This window comes from Narcine bancroftii, chromosome 4 (genome assembly GCF_036971445.1).
Source record: "Narcine bancroftii isolate sNarBan1 chromosome 4, sNarBan1.hap1, whole genome shotgun sequence".
Classification (NCBI taxonomy): domain Eukaryota; kingdom Metazoa; phylum Chordata; class Chondrichthyes; order Torpediniformes; family Narcinidae; genus Narcine; species Narcine bancroftii.
In genome coordinates this window covers 284,771,139-284,793,424 of record NC_091472.1, presented here as the reverse complement: position 1 = coordinate 284,793,424, position 22,286 = coordinate 284,771,139, and the positions used below count along the sequence as shown (strand labels likewise).

The window sequence follows — 22,286 nt, the reverse complement described above, 5'->3', positions numbered from 1 at the left end:
GAGAATGGAAACTTTTGAGACCAAAGTTTTTAAGATCAATGCTTTTAAAGCACAAGGACAATAATTCTGGAAGAAAATTAAATGTGTCTGTTGTATATAAAAAAAATTCTGGTTGCATTCACTGGAGTTGAGACATATTCAGCCATGGAGTCTGGACTTTATTTTCTTTACCTATAGTAATTTAAAAATTATGTGCAGATATGTTTTTTTTTGGAACTCAGGTAGACAATGGGCTTTACATGCTGAAATAAGAACTAGTGAGGAACATTACTGTATGTTTTTAAGTGCAAAGACCATTGTCACCCAATTTCTTTGTGATATAATTTATAAATATTTTTCCTATTTTTGAAGCCAGAATTTAAATCCATCACTCTTGCAATAATAGAATGGTCATAGTCAAATGTCAGTTTGTGTAGGGAAAATTTACAATGTTTTTACTTTACCTCATTCAAGAAAGTATCTCACATTAATTACAAATCAATTTATTTGAAATGATCAAAGGGTAGAAAAACGCAGGATATATTTATAGTGTATTTAGCTATATATTAAATTTCAATGGTCTTGCTGTGGATCAGTACCGAGTTAATGGCAGCTGCATGTCTAAAAGAATAATCTCTGAATTTATTGTCAGATGCCTTACACTACTTGATCTTGAATGTGACATCAGTAGTCCTTTGAAAGAAGTTCAGTTAGTTGTGATATTTGTTGCAAATTCCAAAATGTGTTGAAAAAGTGAACAATGAAGGAAGTTATCTAAGATTACAACAAGATCTAGATAAACTGAGAAAGCGGTCAACAGAACAGCAATAACCCGTACAAGTGTGAGGTGTTGCAGTTTCGTCAGTTAAACGACGGCTGGACTTACATGGGGTAGGGCACTGGAAAGTGTTGTAGAGCTAAGAGTCTTTGGGGTACCAGTACATACTTCCATGAGAGTGGCAACACAGGTAGACAAGAGTGGTGAAGAAGGAAATTGACAAGTTTGCTTTCATTGGTCAGGGCATTAGGTACAGGAGCAGGGATGTCACAATATAACTGTACAAGATGATGATGAGGCTGGACTCAGAATATTGTACACATTATATAGGAAATATATAATTAAGGTGAAACCTGTAGAGAAAAGATTCATAAGAACCTTACCAAGACTGATAGGTGAGTTATAAGGAGAGAAATTTTTGAGGTTTGTAAAATTGAGGGACATAGATAAGATAAATAACCATAGGTAGTTTCCCAGGATAGGGAATTCTACAATTAGAGGGCATAGACTTAAGCTGAGAGGAGTAAGATTTCAAAATGATCTGAGGAGCATATTCTACTTGCAGCTACGAGAGGAAGTGGTAGAAGTGGAGATAATTGTAATATCCCAAAGTTATTTAGACAGGTGCATGGTTGGGAAAGGTTCAGAGGGATGTCTCCTCTGTATTGGAGATGGGTCGCAGACTGGGAGATCAGTTTGCTGAGCACTTTGACTCCGTGTGTTGGAATAGTGACGCATTGACCAACCATTTCAATTCCCCTCCCCATTCCCTTACCAACATGTCTGTCCATTTAATCATACACTGCCATACTGAAACCTGCAAATTGGAGGAAAAGCATCTCATATTCTGTGTGTGGCCATCCTCCAACTGGATGGCATTAACATCAACTTCTCCAGTTTCCATGAGCCTCACCCCTCCCTAATATATCCCTATGTCTCTTTTCCTTTAGTTCTGTTTCTTTCTCTTTCCTTGTCCCTCTGTATCCTTTCCCCCAGTTCTGCATTCACAAAGTCAACCTCCCACCCTCCTCTCTCATGTCCTCCTATTTATAGCAAATTAATACCTTTTGTCTGTTGGTCTGTCATCTCCCCCTACCCTTTCTCTCCTTCTGCCCAGCCATTTAATTCAGTTGACTGTCTGCTTGAAGTGCCAGGAATGTCAGTTTTATATCTTTACCTCCACTAGATGAAGTGAGACCTGCTGAGTTCCTCCAGCATTTCTGTGTTTTTACTACAAATACAACATCTGCAGACATTGGTGTTTCATTCTACTTTGAGGGAAATGGGCCAACTACAAGCAAATGGGACTAGCTTGGTTGGAATGGACAAGCTGGGCTGAAGGGCCTGCTTCTATGTTATAGAAATCTGATTTTATAAAAGGAAAAGCTGAAAAAGTTAGATCCTCAAAAAGGCAGAAACAATTATTTTAATAGTTAGTGTTAAAATCCCCAGCAGCATTTGAGACACATAAATGAATGGGTTAAGTTTAATGTAAAATTTAGTAACAAACTAACAATAATAGAATTAACCCAATAAACTTAACACTCAAACACAAGCCTTAATGGCAACTTTATACGAATAACAAATTATTATGCGGTGTTTTTGGGGGAAAAAAAACCCAGACCATTGCAGTCCAAGCTCAAATGCCCTCCAAAATCAATAATTCCAAAAACTAAACCTCAAGTCAGTCACGTCAAGTCGGTCAGTCAAAAAGGAACAACTCACAGATCTGGTCTTCAGGCTTGGGGTCATTTGCTTCGTTGTTCACTAATCTTTTAGCTTGAGGCTGTTTCCAGATGACTGTGGTCTCTATAGACTCACAACCCTGTCAGGGGAACACAAGACTGGCTTGAGTTTTGAATGTGGCAACAACCACCTTTCCTTCCTTCACCCGGGAATTTTCACAGTGACCTCATAGTCACCATGTGAGGTTCACACCTCTGAACCCCTCCTTAGGGTTACCAAGTGACCTTTTGACACACGCATCTTTCAAAGCTCTCTTTAGGGTTAACATGACCTTTGGTCACACGAGTCCTCTCCTTTGGACACCATGGCTTGAGTGGCCCTGTGACTCCTGTCACATGAAGTCCTCCTCTTGAAAGGGGACAGGAGAGGCATTGGACAGTCCCACACACAATCTGGGTATCAGAGTTCCCCAAGTTGCTGTCAGGACAACAGTGCTGGAACCCTTGGGCAAAGTAAGTCTCCTTTTCCCACTGAAATTATTGGGTGAGCACACTGACATGCAGCTCCAGATGGCAGTGGTAACACCCATGAACAAAACAACTTAGCGAGTGGCTTGCTGAATCTGCCGGGTGAGCATGCACAGTTAGACCGACTGTCTGACTGCCTGCAGTCCAATCCACCAACTAACCTCTTCAAAGCCAATGCGCTGGGCTTTTCAAACTGCCCAGCATGTGCCTCCAGCTCTCCTCATTGGTAAGAGAGAGGTTAACAGTTGCAGGCTCACACTCCTGCGAGCCCATGGACTTCCAGCGAGTGGTCCCGTGCTCTGACAGCTGTAAAAGTTTCCTAGCGGTAGCCCAGCACTATTACACCTCCTAGCAGCTGTCAAACCCCCCCGCAGTAGGTTCATTCCTGTCCTCAGTCAAAAGCAAAATAGTCCAAGGACCATAATACTTAAATATAGTAAAATCACAAACTTCTAGTGCAGCTTCTCTTTGTAAGTTAACCAGTGGGAGAGATGTTGCAATTCATCAAAATTTTTGATACAATTCAGAGAAAAGGGGAAGAGTCCAAACTTTCAATACATAGTTAGGAGTAAAATTGTCACATGGTTAAAGCAGTGCCTAAATTACAAAATCAGAATCGGGGGAACGAGTCATTTTCAGTTTGCCAATTCATAATTAATGATGTGCTCAGGGATCAGCGCTGGGCCATTATATTTTTCATCTTTGTTAATGATTTGGATGAAGTAGAGCTGCAGGTTGATGATGCGATCCCTCAACAATATGATTCTTATTATTTTAATGTTGAAAACATTGAGCTCAGGAAACTGACATTAAAAGCTACAGAAATGCAATTCTCACATCCATTTACAAATGTGGGTCGGTAAGTGTGATCAGACAAGGAGCTTGAAAAAGGGCATGTGCTTGGGTAAATAGAGTATAAAAAGAGAATGTTTGTAACTTTGGAAGTTATTTACTTAAATGGAGAGACTGGGCATAATCTGGGGGTTGCTTTGCTGAGCACTTTCGCTCCATCTGCATCAGTGCCAGTGATCTCCCATTGGCCAACCACTTCAATTCTGAGCCCAATCACATACTGACATGCCTGTTCACGGCCTCGTGTAATGTCACATCAAAACCACTTGTAAATTGGAGGAACAAAACTTGATTTTTCCATCTAGGCTCTCTCCAACCTGAGAGCATCACCATCAACTTCTCTGGTTTCAGCTAGTCTACTCTCCATTCTCCCTCTCTTCCCCATCCCTCTATCTTCTTTCCTGCAGCACTCCGCCGGCTTCTCTCTCCATTCGCAGGGTCATCTCCCCTCCCCTGGTTTGCTGGTGTGCCCTCCCTCCCTTATACATCTTCCTGCCCCTCTGCCCCTCTCTTCCACCATTTTGTTCTGATACCTGCCTACATTTTTTCACACCTTGATGAAGGGCTCAAGTCCAAATTGTTGGTTATGTATCTTTATCTTTGCTATATAAAGTACATTGTTTGGCCTGCTGAGTTTGTCCAGCGTTGTATTTTTAGTCACTTAAATGGTGAGAGACTATAAAATATTGTGGTATAAAGGATCTACAAATTTGGTGCACATAACACAAAGTTAGCATGCAAGTAGTGAAGGTAGTGAATATATGAGGTATGGAATATACCAGCTTTTAAGTTATGATTCGAACTAAGCCATTGGTGAGACAGACTCCATTGGAAGTAATGCAGAAAAAGTTCACACAACCTGGGCTGACACTATTAGGCCAACTAGACAGCTGCCTAGGGCACAGACCTCAGAAGGGTGCTGTTGAAGAGAGATTCCAACAATTTCGGCAACTCTACGTCATGAATGACATGGTTCTGACTAATGTGCTATAGTGTTAGTCTGGTAAGGCAGAGGGAGGAAGTGGTATGGTGCATGTCGAACATGTGTTGCAACTACCACTCAGCCCAGTCAATGCCACCACCCACCTCCCCCCCACCCCTCCAGCTCAGCCTGGTCAGCACCTCCCCTTGCAGTCAATTGATACATGACAAGTTGAGCATGTTGGCCATTGAAGTTGAAAGGAATGTATTCAAACATGGAAGATTCAAACATGGAAGATTCTGAGGGAGGTTGGCAAGGTAGATAAAGCAAGTAACAACACAACGCTGGAGAAATTCAGCATGTCAAACTGTGTTCTTTATATAGCAAAGGTAAAAATAAGGAACTGACATTTCAAGCTAGAGCCCTTCAACAAGGTATGGAAAATTGTCGGCAGGCGTCCAAACAAAAGAGTGGGGTGAGGCGTGGTCGCAAAGGCAGGAAGTAATATGTGGAGAAGGGAGGGAGGGAAGAAAAGCAAGCAAGGGGAAGAGGGATGGCTGGGTAAGTAGAGAGGGAAGTGAGGGAGGAGATCTGTAGGCATGAATCAAAGGGGGGAGTGAGGGATAAGGAGGGAGGGAGAAGAGAACAGGCTAGTAGAAACTGTAAAAGTCAATGTTAATGCCATCTGATTTGGGAGTGCCCAGATGAAAATATCAGGTGTTGTTCCTCCAATTTACGGCTGGTCTTGGTGGGATAGTACACAGGGCCATGGACAGATATGTGAGTTTGGAAGTGTGGCACAGAACTGAAATAGTTGGTTATTGGGTCGTCTCTGTAACTGGTGCGGATGGAGTGAAGGTGCTCAGCGAAGCGATCTCCCAATTTGTGTCTAGTCTCTCTGATGTAGAGAAGCTCACAAAGGGAGCACTTGATGCAGTACATCAATCCTTGGAATACATGTGAAGTGTTGCTTCATTTGAAAGGCCTGTTTGGGGCCCCAGACTATGATGAGGGAAGAACTGTGGGCACAAGTGTGGGCACAGGGGAAAGTGGTGGGGGTAGGGGGTGCAACTGATGGGAAGGGATGTGTGCACATGGGAGTCATGGAGGGAGCAGTCCCTATGGAAGACAGAGTGGGAGGAGATGGGACGATGTGTCTGGCAGTGGGATCCCGTTGGAAGTGCCGGAAATTCCAGAGGATAAAGCATTGGATGCCAAGGCTGGAGGGAGTGGTAGGTGAGAATAAGGGAGATTCTGTGTTTGTTGTGTTTGGGGACAGAGGGGGGTCAGGGCAGATAAGTGGGAAATGGAGGAGATGCGGGTGATGGTTAAGTTGATGGTGGAGGGGAAACCACGTTTGTGGAAGAAGGCAATCATTTCAGAAGATCTGTCCCCTTTTGGGGACAGATGTGGTGGAGACAGAGAAATTGAGATAAGGGGATAGAATCCTTGAAGGGGGCAGCATGCGAGGAAGTGTACTCAAGGTATTTGTGGGAGTTAGTGGGTTTGTAATATATGTCGGTGGAGACAGAGATCTCCAGGAAGGTGACATTGTTGCCAGATACACTTTAGACACAGTAAGTATGTTTCCATTCTGTAAGGTTATTTAGAATTAAGGTACATAGTTTCAGGATAAGAGGTCAACCAGTCAAAATGAAGGTAAAAAGGAATTTCTTTTCTCAGAGTTCTTGGACACAGAGAACTGTGAAGTCAGTTAGTGAATACATTCTAGGCACAAACCTCAGAGTGTCTGGGGAGACAGCGAGAAAGTGGTGTTGAATTCTAGAATAGATCAACCATAATCTTATTGAATTATAGAACAGCTATAGGGATCAATTTGCTTTGTCCAGTTCCTGAAGGTTTCCAAGGGAGGCTGAAGATTGTTACAGGACTGCCTCACATCAATTAATTGGGCAGTGTTCAAGGATTCAGTTGAGGATCTGAATGATTACACAAGGGCTGGCACAGACTTTATCGAAACAGCTGTGGACGAGTGTGTCTCTACCAAATTGTTCAGGGTTTTCAACAACCAAAAGCCCCGGATGAACAATGAAATCTGGAACCTGTTGAGACCAGCAAATCTTCACTCTCAAATGAACTCCATGTAGGAGCGTAGCTTTGTGGGGGTGGGGGGGGGGGTGGGGGGGGGAACGGTTGGGGTAGAGAGGGAGAGAAACTACTCTCCCGATCATATTTTACAAAAGTGGCGCCTTTTCAGCTCGGCAGCGTAGCAGCATCCATGGCTCTCCCACACCGTGCTGGAGCCAGAGGTCAGCACTGAACCAGGATATCTCTTGTCCTGCCTACAGGAGAATGGTACATGACCTCCTCACAAACAAATGCAGCTCGTTAACTTTCTTTTTAAACATTCTTTTAGTGAAGGAAAGGGAATGTTTTCCTCTCTGTGAGGGAGCCACATCTGACCAAACCAGCGTTAAACCTTGGACACTTTCTTGGTTTAGTCCATTGAGACCGAATGCACCCAGCCTTAGTTCCTTAAGTGGGGGTGATGACTACTGCCTTAATCCGATCGAGGATGCCTGGAGGGAGGGAGCAGTCAGGCGAGTCTGCCTCTTCTGCGAAGGTGGCACACCCTATGGTAGGGGTCTCCACAGTGATCAATATTTACCTCTGCTGGAAGCCCAACATCCTCACTCCTGCCGGGAGCCAAATGTCCCTACTCCTGCCGGATGTCCAACATTCCCACTCCTGCCAGGAGCCCAACATCCTTGCTCCTGCTGGGAGCCTGAAGGGGAACGGTCAGGGGGAGTCTTACTAAAGCTCAGCCTAGGTGCCCGGGTGGTAGTTAATCTGCCACTGGACTGCATAATATATACTTTGAACTACATTATTTTGTGAGCACATTAATTTCCTTTGTGCGCTGGTTTCAAAATCTGTGTTTGCGCGCACAATTCTGGTCGTGGCACCTTTTTATGTCCTCTCACTCTTCCAACATCAAAACCTGGCTATGCCACTGACTCCGTGCCTTCTATGCCCAATATGACCATTGTGCATCCCTTTATCCACTGATAAAGGTACTGTCAATATCCAAAGATAACGTGCAAGCTGCCTTCAAGAGAATGAAACCAAGGAAAGCATCCAGGCCAAAAGAGCTACCTGGCTGAGTACTGAAAGACTGGGTAGATTAAATTGCCAATGTATTCATGGATATCTTCAACATCTCACTGTGGCAAGACATGGTATCCAACTGCTTTAAACAGGCTTTAATCATACCAGAGTCCAAGAAGAGTGTGGTAACCTGCCTAAATGACTACCAGCCAGTGTCCCTCACATCCAAAGTGATGAAGTGTTTTGACAGTCGAGTGTTGAAGCAGATCAGCTCCTGTCTGAGAGGCAATGTTGATTTGTTCCAATTTTCAGGAACACATCTACAGCAGATGCCATCTCAATGGCTCAACACAAAACTCTGGAACACATGGTCAACAAAGATGCACACATTTGGATGCTGCTTTTCAACCACAATTTGACATTCAACACCATTATCCCCTCAAAACTGATCAGCTGGCTGGAGAACACTGTTGTCATTTTGTACTTGTACAGTCTGATGACAATCAATGACTTGACTTGACTTCACCCTCAATGTCACCACAACCAAGGAACTGATTGTGGACTTTAGGACAGGTAAACTGGATGTGTATGATCCATTTATCACTGGACGATCAGAGATGGAGAGGGTAAGGAAATTACGTTCCTGAGAGTCACTAGGTTGGAGGAACTTACCTGATCCATAATGCGAGTGAAGAACGCATCAGCACTTCTACTTCCTCAGGAGTTTGTGGGGATTTGGTATATCATTGGAAACCTTAGCAGACTTCTACAAATGTGTAGTGGAAAGTATGCATCACAGCCTGGTATGGGGGCATCAATACCTCTAAGTGGAAAGCACTACATAAGGTCATGGATACAACCCAGTACGTCAGAGGCAAAACCCTCCCCATCACTGAGAAAACCTACATGGAACGCTGCCATCAGAGAACAAGAACAATCATCAAGGATCCACACCACCCCAGGACATAGTCTGTTCTTGCTGCTGCCATCAGGAAAGAGATATAGGTGCCACAAGGGTCATATCGTCAAGTTCAGGAACAGTTGCTACCTCTCCGCCATCAAACTCCTGAACGACAAACTCAATCAAAGACTCATTTAAGAACTCTTTGTACATTATGCTTGACTGAACATTTTTTTCTTCCATATTGCTCAGTCAGTTTGTTTACATTTTTTCTTTGTTTGCATTTCTCTTTTGTTTCTGTAAATTTTCTTGCGTTCAGTTTTTGCACTTCCGATAAGTAGAAATTCTAACTGGCACACAGGCCAGAGAATCTTAAGGTTCTATGTTATGTCATGCATGCACTCTTGACAATAAATTTGAACTTTGAACTTTGCTTTACTGGGGACAGCTCCAAAGAATTTCCCCATCATGGATGCAAACAGACAATTAAATTGGCTTTCATTCATTTTCACCTTTTAGACTAAAATTTTCTCTGATTTGTCAACAGTGTTAAATAAGTTTTTTTGTGATGTCAATCTCATGTAAGTGCTTTTACGAATTAGGTTTCACAAAATTAATGTAAACTCTGGTTTGCAATGACTAGAACACATATTTCTGAAAACCTGGTTTTAATGGCCTGAAATTTTTGCTTTTGGTTCCAAACACCATTGGCATTCTTGCTTGAAACAATATTAATGTCTGTGTTGCCCATTATCGAGTCCCTTAAGATTTACATTGAAATCTATAATTGTAAACCACAGTTTTAAAAGGCTCTAATTTATTGAACATTGCATTTAGTCAAATTATACAATAAATCCCTATTATTTCATGTCAAAAAGTCCATGATTCAGTATCTTATTTTCTTCTTTGAATACTAAATAGTAGTGGAGAATGAAAATCTTCCAGTCTGATTTTATTGCATCAAAGTCCAAGCAAAATTATTACCTAAAATAGAATGTATTAAATAAAATAGTTTGAGATTAGTACAACAGTATAATATTGGATATTTTTACTGAAATAATAGAGAAAAAAAATTATTCCCTCTATCTATTAAAATAACAATCATTCTCCTTTCACCATTAAATATATGATTTTAGAGCTCTTCAGTTTCAATGGTGACTAATGGAAACTCAAACATTATGAAAGTTTTTTTTTTATGCAGAACCTGGCATCAACAAACCTCATGGCTTTATTTTCATATCTCTGCATATTTACTTAATATATTGGAGAATAATGTGAACATACCTATTTCCTATTTAAATTTTTTTGATTTCCGGCAATCTGGTGGTATTCTTTGATTTTTCCAGGACAAATGCTGCTCATTATGGTTGGTCTTCAGCAATGATAAAAAGCTAAATTTACCATTAAACAATCCCACCAGTTTGTTATTAACATAACATAACATTGCAAGTTTGTGTTGGAGAGAATATAGCAGCAAATATTGACAGAAATACACAAGGATATAACATGATATCTGATATATTCCAAGAGACATGTCCTTCTTCTGTCTTTAAATTATGTGCTTATTTTTGTTCTAAATATCAAAGAAATTAATGTACATGAGAAGCAGGAGGTGATTTTAACCAAATAGGTCCCTCAGGCCTGTTTCATCATTAAGATGAAGGCTGATCCAGTCTTGAGTTCAACACTACCTTCCACATACCCCTTGTAATTTAAATATTGACAGGTTTCACTATCCAAAGTAAGAGATGAAAACATAGAAGGTCTTTGAAAATCAAAAACTGTTCCTTGAAGAAATTGGAAGAAACAAGGTGGTAAATATTGTATTTAAAAATGTGGAAGTTTAGTGGTACTAACTGCAGAGCTCAAGAAACACAGCCTACCAGAGAAGAGTCAACGACCAACTTTTAAAAAAGATGATGTCAGCGCGCTTCATAAAGGGGACTGGTGTCAGCGCGCTTCATAAAGGGGACTGGTGTCAGCGCGCTTCATAAAGGGGACTGGTGTCAGCGCGCTTCATAAAGGGGATTGGTGTCAGCGCGCTTCATAAAGGGGACTGGTGTCAGCGCGCTTCATAAAGGGGACTGGTGTCAGCGCGCTTCATAAAGGGGACTGGTGTCAGCGCGCTTCATAAAGGGGACTGGTGTCAGCGCGCTTCATAAAGGGGACTGGTGTCAGCGCGCTTCATAAAGGGGACTGGTGTCAGCGCGCTTCATAAAGGGGAGTGGTTTCAGCGCGCTTCACAAAGGGGAGTGATGTGAGCGCACCTCACAATGGGGAGTGAAGTTAATGCACTGCAGAGTCATTGTCTCTCTGGCAACATGCCCAAAGGGAAGCAATGCGCTCCATCAACCCATGTGGGTCTGCAAACACGGGCTTATCCTTGGCAAAGAAAGGAAGTTTCGGTGTGGCGATTCTGCCTGTCAAGCTGTGCAGCTGTTCAGTCTGCCACATCACCACCCCCCCCCACCCAAGAATATTTGCACGGCTGTAATGTCACAACTTTGGGTATTTTAGGAGGACGTCCTTGGTGCTTGGGAGGTGGGACATGCACAGGTTCAGCAATATCCATGTGTGCAGGCTTCAGTCTGTCTTGTGTAAAAAGTTTTGGTTGACCATCTGTAGTGCACGTCAAAAGAACCAAAGACTTGTTGAACCAAACCAAGGCTTTTATTAACTAAAAGACTGGAGCATATCACAAGTAGGTTGACCAGTCCAGAATGACCTGGTCTGGCTAGGAGCAATCCTTTAAGACCTGCCAGTCTCCACCAATCACAGTCATCCTACACTACAATCTGTACATATACACATTGGTTATAGAATCTGTACTATCACACTATCAATGTCCAATAGCACAGTAGATCCACTGTGCTACAGAACTTTATAAGGCCCCTCGTAAGGTTACTCCAGGAGTGTAGCGTGGGATGGACGCTGAACAAACATAAGAAGTAGAGTCAAGAGCAGCAGGAACGTGTGTAGGTGGTGATCCATGATGAGTTGCTGGAACCGGAGCCAGGGAACCCATCTTGTTTCTTAGTTCTTGTAATTCCTCTGTAACCAAGGATCTATCTTTGGCTGGAGAAGGAGTGATGTCTGCCGGTACTAAGACTGGAGCCCGATAAACTAATTCTGTTGAAGAGGTCTCTAGGTCATCCTTAGGTGCTGTTCTAATACCCAACAGCACCCATGGTAACTCCTAACTCCTCTGCCTACTGAGGCCCGTTAAGTCTTGCCCACAAGACTTGTTTCAGATGCCAGTGGAAACATTTCATTAGCCCATTAGCCTGCGGGTGGTACGCTGTAGTGTGGTGTAATTGCGTACTGCAAAGTCTTGTCATGTTTGCCCATAAGGTTGAAGTAAACCGAATCCCCTGCCAGAGGTTAAATGGACTGGTACTCCAAATTGAGCAACCCAGGTCGAGAGAAAAACTCCAAGCACGCGTTTCAGCCTTGATGTCCATCATTGGTGTAGTTTCTGGCTAGCGGGTAAAATGGTCAACCATTGTTAGTCAATACCGTTGACCTCAGGACACGGGCAGTGGGCCCACAATGTCTATGTGTACATGCTGAAACCATTGAGTCATAGGTGGAAATTGTTGAAGCGGTGCTCGGATATGTCGTTGGACCTTTGCTGCCTGGCAAGGGTGGTATGTTCATGCCCAATGAGTGACCTGCTTCCTTAAGCCATGCCAGATATATTTTGAGGACATAAGCCTGATGGTTGTGTGGACAGATGAATGGGACAGGCTGTGAATGTGGTTGAAAAGTTTCCTCTGCCAAGACATTGGTCGTGGGTGGCCGGTTGAAGTATCACAAAGTATGTTCATCTGGTCAAGGCCCAATAGAACGTAGGCGAAGAGCAGGTCTGTAATAGCTGTACGGAAAGCTTGTACCTCCTGGTCCTCTTGTTGGGCTATTGTGAGAGCCTGGAGATCCAGCCCTCCTGTAATCGCATTGACCTCTGTCCTGGACAAGGCTTCAGCTACAACATTGTCCTTATCGGACAAATGTTGCGTATCGGAGGTAAATTCAGAAATATAGGCTAGATGCCTCTGTTGGTGCGCCTATCAGGGATCCATAATCATGGCAAAGGCAAATGTTAGAGGCTTATATTCAGTAAAATGTCTGCCCTTGAGAAAATATCTGAAATGTTTGATGGCCAGTTAAAGTGCTAACAACTCCCAGTCAAAAACGCTGTACTTCAATTCGGGCGGGGGTAAGTGGCAGCTGAAAAACCCCAGGGCTTGCCAGTGACCGCTGATTTTCTGTTCTAGGACCACTCTCACATCGATGTTGCATGTGTCTGACATGAGCACAACTGGGGCGTGCATATGGGGGTGGGCCAACGTGGTTACCTTTGAAAGTGCCTCTTTTGCTTTGTCAAATGCTTCTGTGGCCTTTGTTGGCCAGAGCAGTTTTTTAGGTTTGTCAGTGAGGATGTAGAACAAGGGCTTCATGATTCTGGCAGCTGCTTGGATGAACTTGTTATAAAAGTTAACCTGAACCTGTTATAAATGTTAAGAATTCCTGGTTCCTCCATAGTTTTGATCTCTTTTTTTGGCCTGTAGTAGCCAGTTAGGGGGAAGTCTGCATGCCTTGGAATGTAGGGGAAGGTCGGTGGTGGTTAAGTAGTGCTGAACTCCATGATGTGGCGAGACAAAATGGAAATCTGGTGTAAGTAGTTCAGGAAACTCTGCCAATAATTTTGTAAAATCGTCAGTGGTGAGTGTTTGCACACACAGCAGTGTGAAGGCATGTGTGGAATGTGGTGGCATGGACCAAATGGTACCCTTTCATGTCTACCAACAAGTCATGTGCCCTCAGGAAGTCTGATCCCAAAATGGGCTGTCCTACGGCCGCTAGCGTGAAAGTCCAGTGGTGAGGAGTGTTGCCTAATACCAGTTGTATCAACTTGATTCCATAATTGCTAATTGTAGTGCCATTAGAGGAACACAAGTCGGCATGAGGCACTCGAGATTCCCGCTCATAAAAGGACGGGCGGAAGATACAGAGCTGTCAACTCGCAGTTTGCATCCTGTGCGCTGATCGGTGGGATATAACAGGCCAGTCTAGTTGCTAACTGCCGAGGCCATTAGTGGCCATTGGTGTTGTCGTTTCTCTGAGAGTCAACCATGTAATTGCACGGTGGCACACAGCGACGTGCATTCCTGCCCCACTTTGTGTGGTAGAAGCACCACTTACTGTTCTCCAATGACTTCTTTGGTAACTTGTGGAGTGCCATAGAACTGGGGGTTGCATTGACTTGACTCTCCAAGGTGACCTGTTGAAACTTTGCCATGGGAGGCTGTGGTACCCTGTGAAGTCCATCTGCCTCCCTTGCCACTTCCCTTGGTTTGGAGGAGAGCTGCAAGGCGATGTCATGAGGGATTTCATTCATCAGTTCTAATGGCCTTCTGTCCCCCAAATCATCGAGGTGGAGTAAGCGTGTGCCTCTTTCCAGGTCAGACATGCCAAAAGTCATGAGGAGATGTGCCTTAAAAGCACTGTGTTGATCCTCCTCGGGAGGGTTATTGATAAAATCATTTATCTTGGCAGCAGAATCTTCATCTAATGAGGCAACTACATGCCAGAATTTGGTGGCTTAATTTGTTATGTTCCTAATGTGGAACTGGGCCTCAGCCTGCTGGAACCATGGGCGTGGTCGGTGAGACCAGAAGGTGGGCAGTTACACAGCCACCGCGGGCAGCGCTGTAGTTTTCTGCAGGCTTTCTCACTATATTTCACTGTCGGGGCCACCAATTTAGTGGTACTAACTCAAGAAACAACAGCTATCAGAGAAGAGTCAAGTACCAACTGTTTTTTTATTTTAAACAGTCACGTGCCTCACAAAGGGAAGTGAAATTAACGTGCTGCAGAGTCATTGTCTCTCTGGCAACATTCCAGCAGGGAAGCAACACGCTCCATCAACCCACGCAAACGTGGGCTTCTCCTGGGCAAAGAAGGGGATCCTCCACCATCCTGTGCCGGCTGTTTGGTGCGGAAATTCTGCTTTTCCTGCGGTGTGGCTGCTCGGTCCACCACAGAAGTATTTAATGTAATTATAGTAACATAGCAATAGTTTATTAACTTTCATTGGTCCTATTAAAGGAACAGAGAGATAAAGGACTTAAATCTGTGACCACTGATGTCTTCAACCCAAAAGAGATTGATTAATATATACTGGGAATGTCTAAAATACATTAGATGATGTGCACATTAATCACTGATATGAGAAATTAACAGACTGTGTGAGAATATAGGGGTCCTAGGAGACATTCATTTTGATGGAAAAGCATCGAAGAAGAATACATGTTAAACCTTGAAAATAAAAACTGTTTTGCTTGAATGAAGCATGGAAACACTGTTTTACATGGACTACTAGCTATGTAATTTTCTCAAACATGCAGGACACAAAGGTCCTAGTATCTAATCTCATCATTTATATTTGGAGCATGCCTACTAGAGTCCTCTCGTGGGGTCACTAGAAGGGCAATAGATTTGCATTCCACAATTTGAAACACAGGTGTTGCAGCAAGTGTGCCTCCTACTTGATGGCCAAACTGGTGCCAAAATGGACTGACACTGTGTCTAAGTGAATCTCTCAGCTGACTCCATCTGCATCAAGGGACTGAGAGGTTGCTTTTAAATAATTATTGGATGACATGTCCTGAAGAGCCTGTTTAATGGGGTTGATGGTACTTTATGGTTCAACAATTTATATCACCAAAAATGTTTCAATTAACATCCCCCAGATGCTAATACCTCCCCCTGCTGGTCAGTGGCACAACAGATTTTGAAGATTTTCCATGCAAGCAAAGAAATTCCAATGAATTAGTTCAATTTTATTTCTCCTCGACCATCTGGGAAAATAATAAACTACATACCATTGCTTTGATGTTCTGTTCTGATTGTTTTACCTGTAGCCGAGATCTAGTGGCTGAGGCAAAGAGATGATGTCCGTCATGAAGTCACAGAGATTAAGCAACTCATTCATAATTATTTCCTCTACTTCAACATAACTTTTAGTTTATCATCAAAAGGGAAGTTATTATGTCCAGGAACAATGGGCTGAGCCACAAATCACACACTGAAGGATTCTCAAATACGGCAATCAAGAAGGTAAAATAGACCTTTAATTCTTTTTGATGGAAATTAAAGATTGGGATATGTACTTGATGGAAGCTGAAATGTCAAGTAATTTTTTAAAAATTATTATTTTGTAAATCTTGATATTTTTAGTATTTGTGTTAAGGGGAAGGAATGTCACCAACACCTCTAAACATAGTTTTTCAAAAATAGATATTTATTCATTTTAGTACTTTTAAAACAGTAAGACCTTTCCCAAAATTGTTTTGTCTCTTTTCAATAAGATTTATAGAAAAAATGGTGGATAAAAAACTGCAGTTATATCACTGATTTTGTGTTGATTGCAACTTTATAGACCTCATCCAATTTCTATTTTGTAGTGGAAATTGAACGCTCAAGTTAATGATACCCCTGGGTATCATTTGAGTATCATTGGGCATCATATTTCAAATTGCCCATAATGGATGTCAGTAATTAAGGTAAATACCAAACAGTTACTGCCAGATTCCATACTTCTCTCCATTTTTTTGTAAAATCTCTCCTGTTTTTCTCAGCTTTCAAAGATTGCATTTTATTTTGCTCTGGTCATAATCTGACAGCCTGCACTTGTATCTGTTTCTTCTCCATCCCCAGTCAGGCAAAAGACTTAGGTGCTGACTCCCTACCTGCTAGTGATTTACCAATAGGCCAGTCAATAAAGTAGAGTACTTTCTATCCTCCTCCAAATGTGGATTGGATGAAAACATATCCTGCTGCTCACAAAATGAATGAGAGCCATCTGGCTAATGGTCTTGGAATGAGACAACTGAACTTTATTGAATCAGTTTGAAGTAGACAGAGAATCACAACATTTCTCCCATTTGACCATCTGGTTTTAATAAACATCTTGAATGCTCGAAGCCTTTTTTTTAAAGAACCTGTGTGAATTCAACATGTTTTAAAGTATGATCTTTAAACCCAACTCATTTCTAAAATTGTTCACTTGAATTAATAAAATTATGAAAATTGCCAAAATGCAACATCTGCTGCTCCTTTTCCTGTTGCACTTTTCTGACCTTGGTTTGATGCCATTCTTCTCCTTTAAAGAAACAGAATGGAATTAATGGAATATGATGGGAATGACATATTTTTATCCACTTGCATAACATTCTTATCAGACATGCAGGTGCAGGTTTCACTTGAACATAGCTCTTTCAAGACTAACATTGTGGCAGACAGTAACTTTTCAAAGTGTTCTGGAGTTGAGGCCAGTTCCATTTTCAGATTTTCCTAACAAATTGGCTGGTTTACCTCTAATCTGTTGGCCTGTGCTCCTCTTCCTTCTCTTTCCCCTTCATCCCCTCTCTCCTCCCCTCCTCATTCCTCCCCACCCTCCCCACCTCACATCTAGCTGTATTTTTTCTTATTCATGATGAAGGCCTCAGGCCCAAATATTTAGCCCTTTTTACACAGAGACCCCGCAATACTGCCGTAAAGAAGACCTGTCATTAAACCGGCTTTGCTTGTTTACACAAATAACCAAACCACACCGGCCTAATGCTGGGCCAGTGAGTCATTTTAACACCAAGGTGGCATTACAGGAGCAAAAGAGGTAGGACTTATGGCATTAAGTGTGACGTGTGTTTCCCATCCTGGTCCCGGCCTGCTGGTTCGCCCTTTTTACACAAACGTCGATTCAGCTCTTTGACTACCTCCACAGCCAGCTTAAAGGTAGGACTACAATGACCCCTCCCCCATTCCGAGTTTATATCATTTGCACAGAAAGTGTAGAGCAATGAAGGCACAATATTCCCACCTTGAAGTGGCTGTGTAAAAGGGGCTTAAGGTTACCCTTTACTTCTTATGGATGCTGCATGATCTGCTGAGTTTCTCCAGCGCACAGTATATGTTTACTGGACCCCAGCATCTGCAGATTTTCTTCTTTCACTCCATTAGGCTGCTTTACCTGTTGTTCATGCATCAACTTTAAGAGGAAATGGGAGGGAGGGAAGGGAGGAGGGGAAAAAGGGGAGAAAATGATACTGTATATATTCAAGAAAAAAATGTCTATGTATTTTGGTCAGTATGCTTTATAGTGTGTAAAATTTTAAAAAAATTTAAAAAAAAACTTTAAGAGGAAATAAGAAATAAAGAAGTAAGAAATACAGTATTGTTCTGATAGCAAATATGCATAGAAAACAATGCCTGAATCCAAATTCTTTCTGTGGATAATGCTAAGCAATTATCACTGCAGTAAGTAATGGTCACGGTTACGTGTACTGGTTTGCTGGTGCAGTAATGGGATGAAAAACCACAAAGGTATTGAAAAGCCATTTTGCTTCTGTGTATCTGCTTTGATTTTCAACCAGAGTTGTCCACTGCTCCAAATGAAATAAATGGAGGCTTCATTGATAAAAGCAAATAAGGATCCAATGATGAGTGATCATTCTCATTGCCAATTTCAGTTCCTTCTTCTTCTGGCTATCCATCCCATAGGATGATGATGGTTCCTTTCAGTCCATTTATGGGGCTCAATATGTGTGTCCTGGAGGGGCTGTACAGGCTGATCCTTGACAGGCCCTGCTTGCCACATATTTGGCAGGTGAGACCTGGTAGTGCAGTAGGGGCAGAAGCTCTGTTGTGGTGCTTCGTGTGCCTCTCCACTATTTCCTCTTTGTGCTTGCTCTCAGCAGCATCCACACCTTTCCTGATGCCGTGCCTCCACTGTGAGCAATCTTGAGGCAGATCCGCTTACGTGGATGGGACAATGTCAGATCTCTTGAGGCTCCTGTGCAGAACATCCTTGATCCAGAGTCGTCCTCCTCATTTCAGGGCACCTCTGGACAGTTGGCCATACAAGATGTCCTTGGGCAGTCTCACAACATGTTCTGCCCAGCACAGTTGAGCTGACATCACCAAGGTTAAAACTGCTGGCGTTCCGACTCGAGAAAGGACCTCGGTATTCGAGATCTTGTCTCGCCAGGTGATCTTCATCGTGACACTGTCAAGCTGATGTAAGTGACTCTGATATGGGCACCACGTGTCACATCCATATAGCAAGGCTGATATGACAACGGCCCTATATACCTTGTACTTGGTGGCCAACCTGATATTCTGTGATCAAACCCGATCTTTCAGCTGACCAAAGGCAAAGTAAGCCTTTTTTGATTCTTGACTCAATCTCTAAGTATAGAGAAGCTGAGGGTGTTATAGAGCTGCCTGGGGTAGAAAAGCTTGTGGACTGCATTGAGACAAGTGTCATCATTGAGGACAGTTGGTTCTTCGTAGCTTGGGCCAGGGGCCGGTTGGTACAAAACTTTCATCTTTTTTAGGCTGATTGACAATCTAAAAATCTTGGCAGCACTGGCAAAGCAAGTGGTGATCACCTGTAAGTCTTCGAGAGATTGGGCAGCCATCAGCTCACATGCCACAATGTCCCTGACTTTTGTTTTAGCTCTCAGTCTTGCGAGGTTGAGGACCCCACCATCAGCTTCATTTGTAGGAAGACCCTTAACTTCAGGTCTGCTGTGGAATCCTGAAGAACAGTGGTGAAAAATAGTCCAACCAGGGTAGGAGCCAAAACACAACCCTGTTTTATGGCATTGCTGATGGGAAATAAGTCTGACCCTCACCACACATATTAATGTGGCCTTCCATACCTTCGTGGAACTGATGGATGATGTTGGTTAAGCTGATGTAAGTAACTCCAAATTCTTTCTGTGGTCAATGGTCCACAATCATCACTGCACTAAGTGATGGTCAAGGTTATATGTACTGATTTGCTGCTCCAAAAAAGGACAGTAATGGGGCCAAAAACCACAAGGCTATTGAAAAGCCAGTTTGCTTCTGTGTATCTGATCTGATTTTCAACCAGAATTAGCCACAGCTCCAAAATGAAATAAATGTGGGCTTCATTGATAAAAGCAAATAGGGATCAAATGACATAGTGACAATTCTCACTGGAAATTTCAGTTCCACCCGCCTTTCAACCATCACTGCAGACAGTATAAATTTAAGAAGTAGGGTTGAGGATAGCATAGCTGTTATCATGTAAAATGCCAGAAAATGTTTTTTTTGGATTTATCTTTGTTTTAAGTGTTTTTCTTGTGTTACGAGCCCAGAGGACCCCAAAACCCAGCAGCAATAGGTATTCACCAAGACGATTGGTTACTTAAACAAAAGTTGATTTTAGTTATCTTTAAATATGAAAACAGGATCACACTTTAACTTATTACTATTAACTTAACTTAATACCCTTCTAATTCTGTGCATGTGTGTGTAAGTTCAGAAAAGTTCCTTGGTTCACAGTCCAATCTCACTTTTCAATCCTCCAAGTTCACTGATTGCAGGCAATTCTTATCCTGTGCACAGAATTTTTTATAAAGTTTACCAGGCTTTGGTGCTCAAAAGGCAAATGGTTACCTCTCAGGAAGGTTCTTGTTGGTTTTCAGAGAGAGATGGGACATCCACAACTGATGTACTTCCATCTCTCGCGCTCGCTCTCGCTCTCGCGCTCGCTCTCGCTCTCGCTCTCGCGCGCTCTCTCTCTCTCTCAGAGAAAGCCTGTTTGACTCTCTCTGCTTGCATGACCTTTTTACAACAGTAAATTTCTCCTGCAGACAATAGCAGATTCAGCCTGCTCTTTCATCTATTGCCTTGATAAACAATAATCCATTAGTGAAGTCTTTGGAGCACTCTTCAAAGCTCTTGCAAAAAGATGCAAGAAGCCACTATGTCTCCAGTATTTCAAATAAGATCTGTTTTAAAGTGTTTGCATGTGACCTACTCTAACAAACCTTTCCCAATTTATCTCCCAAACACATTTCTATATACTCTCTCACAACTGTGTTTTTCAAAAGTGCATGGAGATATGGTGAAACATTTGGAACTCTCCCATCCATGCACTTTTTCATCAATGTTTGAATATTGGGGAAGAAAAACTGGATCTGCAGCTGGAGGGGCAGATGATAATAAAAAGAGGTGTCCTAATACGAATCCTTATTCTGCCAACAGATTTTTTTGCCTCAAGACAACAGAAGACCAACTGGTCCATCATCTTCTCCCACTTATATTGAATAGAATTTTACCAAAACATCAACTCTTTGAGAAACCCCTAAGGGCTGCGTAGACAAGGCCAGAAATAAAGGTTCATAATGGAATTTTGTCAAGCTGGAGAAACCTCACAGCAGTTTTTTGACCTTCTAAAAAAAAATCCTCCCCTAAAGGATGAACTATCAGCTCATGGTTCGCAGCCCTCCCATTTGGTGAGCTGCCTATCTGCACTTGTTTAGAATGGGGAGCTTGCCAAATCTATTCAAGCAGATTCTGACCATGAAAACGGTTCAGACAGGACTCTGGCAAACTTCATTGTGCAGTTTGTGAACTTGCACTGACTGCCTGCTGAGGGAAGCCTTGAAAATTCCTTTCATTATGTTACTATTTCACCTGGTTATGGATAATGTGGCAGAGCAGTTTGGAATTAAGAAATGTTTGAGAAGCTGTGATCAGAATACAGTCAACTTCAATGCAAGAAATGTAAGGAGAAAAAATAATGATTATTATTAAATGGAAATAGCATTGGCAATTATACAGAGGAGAGAAATTAGAGATTACATGATCAAAAATAAAATAAAAAGGGCATTGAGTAAAACAATTTGCAAGTGGGGGATGGAAACCAAGAGATTAGGAGAACAGATTGGTTGAGAATTGCAAAGGAATGCTACTTCTAGTGAGGAAGTACTTTATCTTTGTTTTCAGAGAGGAAATGGATACTGAAAGTTTAGGTAGTCTAAAACAGTTTTAGAAATTGTTACTTAAAGAGAGATGATTTGAAAATGGTGAAGATATTGGAATATGAAATGTATTTTTATGTTCCTGAGAAAATTCAGCAAGATTGTAATTTTTCCAAAATTTAATTAAACTGAAAGTCAAAGCAGAAATCAAGTGGGGTCAAATGTAACATCCCACTTCAAAGATGGAGACTTGGATATTCATGGTAACTGGATCTTTTATGATGTGTTAATGTTTTGTATTCGAGAAACTGTGATTAGAATATAATCTGAATAAGGTGCACAAATGCAGTCCCATTCCCAGAGTAGGGGAGTCTAAAACTAGATGGCTTAGGTTTAGGTTGAGAAGGGGAAAAACCTAAGGGGGACCTGAGGGGCAACTTTCAAACAGACGATGGTGTGTATATGGTACCAATTGCAAGAGGATATCATAGAGGAAGATACAATTACAACTTTAAAAAAATATTGGCCATATACATAGATAGAAAATTTGATTGGCGTTGATAAGTTGGGCCAAAAAGGCCGTTTCCATGCTATATAGCTCTATGACTATAATAAAGAAAATCCATCACCTATGCATGTTTATGAATACGAGAGGAAAAAACTTCACTTGCACTGTTGATAAGATAATGTAAACACCCTTGCTTGAAGCTCCTGTCTTCTCCATCTGCATAGCCAATATTGTCAACATTCCATCTGAGGATGCATTACATTTAGT

The 22,286-nt window shown here is 42.2% G+C and overlaps 2 long non-coding RNA genes across 3 annotated transcripts; one reads left to right on the top strand and one right to left on the bottom strand.

The window, feature by feature from the left end:
- The first annotated feature begins 1,086 nt into the window (after positions 1-1,086).
- Positions 1,087-21,012, top strand: LOC138760148 (uncharacterized). Its single transcript, XR_011355467.1, has 3 exons — positions 1,087-1,152; positions 15,638-15,833; positions 20,793-21,012. It is a non-coding gene; the product is annotated as an uncharacterized lncRNA (long non-coding RNA).
- LOC138760147 (uncharacterized) lies at positions 9,515-10,692 on the bottom strand. Of its 2 annotated transcripts, XR_011355466.1 has the most exons (3): positions 10,598-10,692; positions 9,999-10,086; positions 9,515-9,698 (listed from the first exon to the last, which is right to left on the bottom strand). It is a non-coding gene; the product is annotated as an uncharacterized lncRNA (long non-coding RNA). The 2 variants fall into 2 exon arrangements; XR_011355465.1 differs by lacking the exon at positions 10,598-10,692 and having other exon boundaries at positions 9,999-10,565.
- Positions 21,013-22,286: the final 1,274 nt, after the last annotated feature.